The sequence below is a fragment of the Pinus tabuliformis genome, chromosome 6 (genome assembly GCF_031772625.1).
Source record: "Pinus tabuliformis cultivar Carrire ecotype Pingquan chromosome 6, CPIR1, whole genome shotgun sequence".
Lineage (NCBI taxonomy): Eukaryota > Viridiplantae > Streptophyta > Pinopsida > Pinales > Pinaceae > Pinus > Pinus tabuliformis.
Window position 1 is genome coordinate 923,716,158 of NC_142292.1, and position 9,702 is coordinate 923,725,859.

The window sequence follows — 9,702 nt, forward strand, 5'->3', positions numbered from 1 at the left end:
TGCATACCTCCTCCTCCCTACGATTGGAAAGTAGGGAAAAAATTTGACAATTGACCGTAGCTGACCGTAGTTGACAACAAACAAGAAAAGTTGTCTATGATCTATATTGATGCTAGAAACATATTTATGAATATTGTTGATGATTGGAAATATTAATTGTTATTGGAAAGATTTCTAATTGAATAATTTAATTGGGCTAAAGAAATTGAAACATCATAGAACAATCTGAAAATTTAACACAGATTGCATGGCATACCTAAGAAAATAATCTCAGATCAAGATTCCAAGTTCACTTCCAATTTTTGGAAGTTATTTTTTGCTAGTTTTCAAACCTAGCTAGACTTTAGTACTAAATATCATCCTTAAATAGATGGTCAAATGGGAGGAGTGAACAATATTTTAGAAGAGATGCTAAGAATATATGTCATGCATATGCCAAAAAAGTGGGAAGAATTCCTACAATTAGTGGGGTTTGCATATAATAACGGGTATCAATAGTCATTGAAGATGAGTCATTTTGATGAATTGTATGGCCAAAAATGTAAGAGTCCTACTATCTAGGATGAAATAATGAATAGAGTGGTTCTTGAACTTGAGATGTTGAAATAAATGGAGCAAGAAATAATAGGATTAGGCAAAAATTGAAAGCAACCCAAGATAGGAAAAAAAGTTATGCATATCATCAAATAATGCTGAAGAATTCCAAGTGGGAGAGCATGTATATCTCTCCATCATACCAAGGAATATGTCACTGAAAGTGGGGTCTTGTGCTAGGTTGGCACCCAAATTTTGTGGACCATTTCAAATTTTGGAACGAGTGGGGCCAATGGCTTATAGATTAGCCTTACCATCCATAGTGAAAGCACATGATGATTTTCACATGTCTTAAGAAGTATGTACATGACACTATTCATATTGTTGATTTCTTTGTGATATAGGAGGAACATGAGCGATAGTTCCAACTAGAACCATTGTGCATCTTGGACTAGAGACAGATTGCACCCTGGAATCGAGTAATAGAGCAGGTCAAGGTGCAATGGAATCACTTTGGACTAGATGAAGCAACTTGTGATATGACATAACAAACCAAGATACTATACCCATTTTTGTTTTATGATTAAGTGGATGTAAGAGCTATGGTTATAAAGATAAATTTTGTTCTTTTTCCTTCTAATTATATAAGCACCAAGGATGATATTCCTTTAAGGGGGTGGGGTTTGTAATAACCTTTCCTTTCTACCCTCTGTTTTTGTATATGTAATGATAACTATAAAGGCCAATGTGGAATCCATAATTGGATAGGAAAATTCCTATAAATGATTTAAGTATTATCTTGTGTTCTTGAAAATAATAAAAAAATGAAATGATGTCCTAAAGGGAGGGACACATGGTTCCAAGTATGATGGAGAGCGACGAAGTGGGAGATGGTAGCTAGTGGCATAATAGATCAAACCACCACATAACTGATGGAAAGATGTGATTAAGTAGGGGGAAAGTGTTCACATCTTCTTAATTCCACATCATAAGGGAAGGGAAGTTCTGCAATATCGAAGGATATGAATGGATTCAAGGAAAGGAAAGAAGTAAGAAGGAAAATGGAGTAGGAGGAAAAAGGAGGACAATAGAGAAAGAAGTGTGTGACGCTAAACATGGAGCACAAGAGTAATTATGGAGGTGAAACTAATTCTTGTGCTCTAAAAGTGGTATGTTTTTTTCCCTTATACTGATGTGTTGAGGCCACTAGACAATGTGTGTCCAAGCTCAAAGAAGGACTGAAGAAAAAGTGCTTACTAAGTAAGATGATAAACCATTAAGTGCTTTCCAGACAAGCTAATAAAGCACTTAGTGCTTGCTATATTGGCTAATGAACCATTCATGTGCTTGATGTAAGGTTGATAGACCCCTCAGTACTATGAGATGAGCCACTGTGGTGCTTTCTTTGAAGATGATAAACCATGTAGATAATGGACTACAAGATCCTGTAGTGATTTCTTCGAAAATATAACTGATAAACTACCCAGATTGTGGATTTAGAGTCGCCGAATTGAGAAATATCCCAACTAGGAATTGGGTGAATTCCTGAAGAAAGCATTCCCTCAGACCTTGGATTCTCCTTAGGGGTGTTCGATTAAAAGAAAGTTGTAGTGTAGCTGGCCTATGGTTGGGTGGAGAGTTGAAGTCCCTCCTTGAGTTGACAACTATCTTTAAACACATAGATACGTGTAAATTGCTTATGTATAGTGTTGAATTTCCACGATACTCAAGATTTTGATTTGAGTCTTAGAATCTGTGACACAAATACACTCAAATGCCACAAAAAATTACTTTGCGTAGTGAAATAAACACAACAGTAAATCAACTAGTCCAAAATAAATAATTTTTCACTTTTTCAACCCAAATTCATTATATTAACAATATTTAATAGAACAGTCTAGGGCTCCCATCCCAGGGGTAATGGCCCTCATACAATCTTCTGTGATATAAGACAATTAGGGCTATGTATCAACAACTATGATAAAAAAAAACTTCCTTGAACAAGATACAACTAACCTACATGTTGATGTAACATGCTCCATAGCTCCTTTCAGTCCCTGTATCCTCAGCACATATGATGGTCCTTTTTCTTCCAATCTGCAACTCCTCAATCTGCCTCTATCAGTGAGCACAACTCCTTTAGGTCACTAAACTTGGCTCCAACAAATTATGCCCATAATCAATTATAATCAACCACAAATAATCATACTCAATCTACAATGAACCATACTTAACTATTAAGAATTGTAATGGACCATAATAGTTAACCATTATTAACCCTTTCAACGTGGTTTACTATAATCGACCATCATCAACCATAGTTGGTGATTGGTGACCAATGTTAACAAAAATCAACCTACATATAGCCATAGTTAATTATTATGATCTCTACTCAAACAAATTCAACCATCATAGTCAACCATTATCACTTTTAGTTAAAAAAGTTAATCTTTGGCACACCTAAACATGTTTAACCAAAAGGAGATTAAAATTATGGATGTGAGAAATGAAATTAAATGGTTCTAAACCTAACACATATAAGAGCAATGAGCCTAAGCATAATTCATTTTTTCTTTTTTCAAGTCGTTTGAATTTTCACTTTTTAAGTGCAATGACATATTGATTTTATTTTATATTTAAAACAATATTTTTCAAAATCTTGGTCCTCATTCACACACTTGGAACTTTGGTTTATTACCTACTCTAGACTTTGGAAGGATGCACACTTCCTTTTTCTAATTATATCCAAACTTCCCATGAAAACTTCATCTTTAACAATGTAACACTGCTAAGTAGAGCATCACTATATGTAGGACAAGACACAAAATACAAAAATCATGTTAGGAACCTCTTTTTGAAAATGATGTTTCTTAAATACATTGACAACAAGAGCTCCTTCACACTCTTTAATATTTCAAAGCCAAATTGAAGAAGTACACTCAATTAACTTGTTGGATCATCAATATTAATATTGCTCACGGTTCCCCTTAGGCTCTTTGCAATTTTTCCAAAATGCAATGACTATGGTTATATAAAAAACTACACGAATCTTGGTGGTTGTTGGATGAGAAAGTGTTTATGCATTTAGTTTAAAAGATTAATGTTTTCTCTCATTATTAAAACCACTTTATGGATTACATTTTATAAATTTTCCCTTTCTTATGATGTATAAAAGTTTGGAAAAGTGCAATGTGTTTCACATAAGAAAACGTTCCCATGAAGTGATATGTTGTGACAAATGAAAGTTTTAGGCATTGTGATATGTCGTAACCAAATCCAATATAGGAATGATATGAATTATGTCACAATTAAGGAAATTCTATGAAAATTATGTTTGCCATAGAGAAAGAAGCTTCAACGCGATGCAATATGTCACAACAAAGGAAATTCATCAAACATTCAACCAACTTGCAAACATACCATGTTAAATAAATCAACTAGACGACATAAACCAACTCATATCTTAATGTATCTCTGGGGAGGCTATCTTGTCCACACAATCAATCCAATAGGTTGTGACAAAGGAAAGTTCGTAGCCAAGTGATATATTGCTCTTGAAGGAATTTTAAGTGTAATATACACTATCTCACATTGAAGGAAGGTTTGAGAAAGTTCAAAGTGTTGCAAAGAAAGCATCCATGATGTGATGTAATATGTCACAACAAAGTAAAGCTTGGAGTGATGTGATTTTCATGACCAAAGGTGTTTTAGGTACTTTAGATGTTGTGTCATGATGATGGAAATGAACTTTGACACATTGTGGTATGTTGCAATAAACTAAAATTTGGAACTATGCAATATTTTGTAGCCAAATAAAGTTTATGTTTGATAACGTGCAAGTAAGCAATTTCTTGGAAGATGCAAAAACAAAGATTTTCAAAGGGAGGAGTTCTAACCCAAATCAAAATATAGGATATCATTTGGATTGTGATATTCAAGCAATGCACTATGGTGTGGTGCAATGTGTCATAGGGATAGAAAGTTTGAGAAGATACAATCTATTGCAAAGGAATAAAACTTTATACTCTATGATATGTCATAACAAAGAAAGGTTCGGATCAATGCAATATGTCGTAGCCAAAAGCATTTTAGGTGCATTAAAAATACCTGTCCTTATGCACCCCCTTAACAAATGTTATGTCCTTTATCTATTGTATGAAGCAAAACTTTGGTGTGGTGCACTATGTTGTAGAGATAGAATGTTTGAGGAGATGCAATATGTTGCAAGGGTTCCTTTAGAATTTTTTCCCTTGGCCGCAATGAAGGAAAGTTTACGAAAGTGCAATTTGTACATAAAAATAATTTGATATGATGTCATATGTCATGAGAGAGGAACTTTTTGAGTAATTCAATATGTCATGACATCGCACAAAAGAAAACTTATATGCAATGCACTATGTCACATGCAACAAAACTTTTATATCTCACTACCAAATAAAGTTTATAGCCATGAGAAATGTCATGAACAAAGAAAGTTTAATTCATGTGTAGCACATTGCACCATAACTTTAGATACATAAAGCATATAATGCAAAGTTTCATAGTGCACATACATCAAAGTGTTAATGAATCAACATGTCACACCAAAACTTAAAAGTGTGATACATGTGAAACCAAAAATTCTTTTATTGTGATAGGCATAAGCCAAATATTTTTTTAAGAAACCAACCAGAAGACAATTTTTTTTTAATATATTATAGTATATTGTACTCAAAATTACTTTTATCGTAACACAATGTTTCACACTCAAAATTAATTTAAACATTAACCATATCCCATCACCTCATATTCATGTGACACATTTTTCCAAACAATACTTCATGGTCACAAATGGCAAATCCTTCCATTTTCCTTTATTCAGTCATTAATACTTCATTGTCAGAAAGGGCAAATACTTAAATTTTCCTTTATTCAATTACAAGAACAATTACAATTACTTGTTAACTCTATTCACATAAAAACATGTAACTGAATAGTAAAGTTAATTCCATTTTCAACATAACCTGCCTGCCCCACTAGAATGGTTGTGAGGTTCTAGGATTGACTTTCCCGAAAATGTAGAGCCAAATCAGATATTATTGGTGAAAAGTAGAATCAAGGATGATGGATGCAACATAAATTAAACATTAAACATCGGGCATTTTCTGCCCCCACATGAGACGAGACGAACCGAACGATTTGAGTTGGTAGTCACGAACGGTTGCTTGTGCCGTGAAAAGGCAGCGACGCGATAATTGTTTACTATTATTAGAATCAACGAATATATAATTAATTTGCATGTGTGGGAGGAATCTTTGAAAATTACATGGATATTTGGGATTTGTTTCCTTTTTTCTTCCCAATTTCCAACATACTCCACGAAATGATCGGTGAGGATGGGGCCGGTGGGGCTATTAGGCGAAATTTAAAATTATATTTAAATTATTATAAAAATAAGAAAACAATATCATATTGTGGGATGGTGATGCTTAAGGAAACAGAATCAAAATTCTATGGTTCATGGCTACGCCACTTTTTATTCAAAGATGAACCTTTTGAAATGCTATTTTCAAGTTATAATTTTTTCACTATGTGATTTTTTTTTATAGCAATGAATTATTTTAAAATTTATATTTTTTTTAATAATTTAAATAATGGAATGTTTATTACGTATAATTATTTTTAAAATTTAATTGCGTTGAGAGGCACTTTACAGTTCAATATATGACGGAGATGTTGTCACTTAACCTTAAACTAAAAAAATGTATGTATCGGCTAATATATGTATACGCAAGAGATGTTGTGCCTAACATTACTTTAATATATGTATATGCAAGAGATGTTGTGTGTAACATTACTTAAACAAAAATTAATAATGTTACTTTAAAAATCAATGTCAGTGATTTTTAAATACTTGAATTTTTTACTTTTATTTTACATCAAACTTTATATAATGAGAAAAAATAATTTAAAAAAAATAAATTACCTTTTAGCATGAGGGATAAATGTAATTTCTACATTGAGTCGAGATCTAATGTATATAGTATGCTAGAAATGTGTGATGTAAAGTAATATAATGTTAATATTTTGACTAGGTCAAAATAAAATTAAAATATGTTAGGATGTGTAATTTAATGTAATGTAAACATTGTAACTTTGTGAAAATAAAATTAAAATAACAAAAAAAGAAAAGAAAAAAAGAACCCTATAAAAATTAAATAATAAAAAGAATAAAATTGACTCATGGTATTGACCCATGGGTTTAAAAATCCATGGTATTGACTCGTGGAATTCCTGAATATAATCTATTTAAGGGGGGATTAAACTAGCCTAGATTCATGTTAGTTTGATGTTATATTTAGATACATAATTAGTTGTAGAAAATGATGGCATTCTTGTAAAGGAAAAACTTTTTTATGGATATGTTGGCATTGGGCATTTGTAGGTGGGGGAATACTAGGAAAAATGTAATTATTACATTTTATCTAATGTTTTTGCCTACCTCCATCCACTTTTTACTAAGTTATATTGGATAAAATATAATACTATAATATTACATTTTACCTAATATTTCCCCTCAACGGGTCCACTTGTTATTGTAATTTTTCTTTATGTTTGTAATTTAAAAGTAAACAAACTCAACTACAAAATTAGTAGGAGTGGGGGGAAATATTGAGTAGAATGTAATATTTAGGGTGGTGTTGTAGCAGCTACAACCACCCTCCAAAATTTTGGTCTGTACCAATTTCATAGCCTCCCCTGAAGAGTTTCACTTGATGATTGCACACACTCGGGTTCACTCTGTGAGCTCATGTGAGTCTTTACATTCGATTTGCTTGTTCATTGCATCCAAGTCTCTGCATGCTGATGTCCAAGTCATGCTTGTAACCGTGTTCCAGTTATGCTCAAAGTCTTTGCTTCGTATGTGTTTGTTGAGTTTGCCATGAAAGCATCTGTCGCACTCACACATGAAGTCACATTCACTGTCATGCAAGCGTCGTCTCGATCATGAATGATTAGTCACGAGTGTCACGCTTGTCGCTTGCACCATCGGTCATTCATGTTGAACATGTGTATCTGGATGGTTTGGTCATTTCGTCGTCAAGTCATGCGAGTGTGTGTTTGTATGATCACCTATGCATCTTTCGATTGTTCACACACTTAGTCATTTTTGCTGAAATTCTGACGATCAGAATCCTCAATGACAGCCAGACCATCAGCCTACTTTCAACTTGATTGACTGTCAACTAGAACAATGCAGAAGCACCAAGCTAGTCCTTTCAAGTTGCGCTGCCTGCAAGCAACTCAATCAACTATCATTCTGGCCACCTGGACAGTCGGACCTAGTAGTCAGCCCTGGATTAAATCCCCTCAAAATTTGCGTAGAGGCCATTGACCTCACCCATTCAACTGATTGAGGAAATTGCGTAGACAGGTCAGACAGACACCAAGTGCCCGTCCCTGTCTCCTTCAGAAAATTGCATAGTTTTCCAGTTAGTCATCCGGATAGTCGACTAACTGTTCATCTCAGAAATTGCACAGTGCTCATGAGCAGGCCTTCCACTGCCCATAAGTCAGCTCAGCTCAGAAATTGCATAGAGATGATCATCAGGCCGACCTCCTAGCCTCAGTGTAGTTTTCCCAGCTAGTAGCTCCTAGCAGCAGATTGCCTGTTCCCTTCAGGAATTACGTAGTTTCTGTTTCTAGTGACTGAGCAGCCGACTGCCAGTTCCCTCTGGGAATTACATAGTTTTGGATGCTAGTGACCCCAGCAGCCAAATCGTATTTCCCTTTGAGAATTGCACAGTTCTGGCTACCAGTGACCCAACAACCAACTGGTAGTTCCCTTTAGGAATTGCACAGTTTTGTTTGCCAATCTCCCGGGCAGTTCCCTAGAAAAATTGCACAATCCCTACCTGCTGACCCTTCATGCAACTTGGTTCGTTCCTCTGGAAAATTGCGCAAATATGGCTGTCTAGCCCCTACTGGCAGTTTGTTTCGGAAAATGCACAGAGCATGCCTACCTTGCCCTCTTGCAGCCTAAAATGTCCCTCCAATTTGCACAATTTTTCCTCCCAACTGAGCCAGACCTTGCAGACAGTCACTATCGAATTAGATTCTCTGTCTCCATCTCTCAGTGACTCTTGTGCAGTTTTCATTAGCAGTTTCCTGGAGCCATCATCCCGCATCACAACCCTACTGCCTCTCCCAGTCACTTGCATTCGAATGATTATGTGTCATGGTAGACTAAGAGGTTTTGGATTTGATGTTGTCTCTTCATGAGTGACTGCAGGTACAGGTACACCAACAAACATGTCAAGACGACGAACGGGATGAACGAAGGCAGCACATGCAGATGGAAAGGTTTACCAACGGACGAAAAAACGAAGCATGTGAAGCAAACGAATGCGATAAACATGCACCTTCACGAAAAAGTGAGCTTGTCAAGCCGTCCAGCATGAAAGCAAGGAACACCATGTTAAAGCTTCATCAAGAAAACCAAGGACCATCGAAGAATCCATGCACTTCGCCATGTGGAGGTGAAGCTATGGTACACCATGAAGACATTAATCACTCAGTAGCATAGTAGCTCGACATGTACTCCAGCGGCTGCACGAATGTACCAGCATTGTCATGTTAAGCCATGTCGAGTCAAGTCATGAGTCATGTTGCTCACATCTCCACTATGGGCTTGTTGTCAATCAATGTGATGTAATGTGGAAGTCCAAGAGACCCACTTGTTGAACATAGAGTCATGTAAGTCAAAAAGTCATGGAAGTCGGATGGTCATGGGGGTAGTCAAACAACCACAAGGGTCAGTTTCACCCTTGGCTATAAATACTCCCCTCATTTGTACGTGAAAGGACTTTTCACCTTAGCTCCTCCCACATAGCCAAGAGAGTCTGTAATCTTTTCTTTGAGGAGTAAGTAGTGGCTCCAATGCCTCGCTGACGAGGTTAGTGATGTATGGTGTAACGATATGTCTTGGAACTTTCACTTAATTCATAAGCCTGTTAACATGCCAACACGTTTTCACACATGTATTGTATTTGTTGTAAGACTGATCTTTAACACTTGTAATGCATGTTTCTTTGACCCGTGTTCTACATCTGAACCGATTCATTTGTTGTAATCATAATCTATTAATGGAAATGTGTTGTATATGCTGTTAATGTTGTCCCGTCCGTG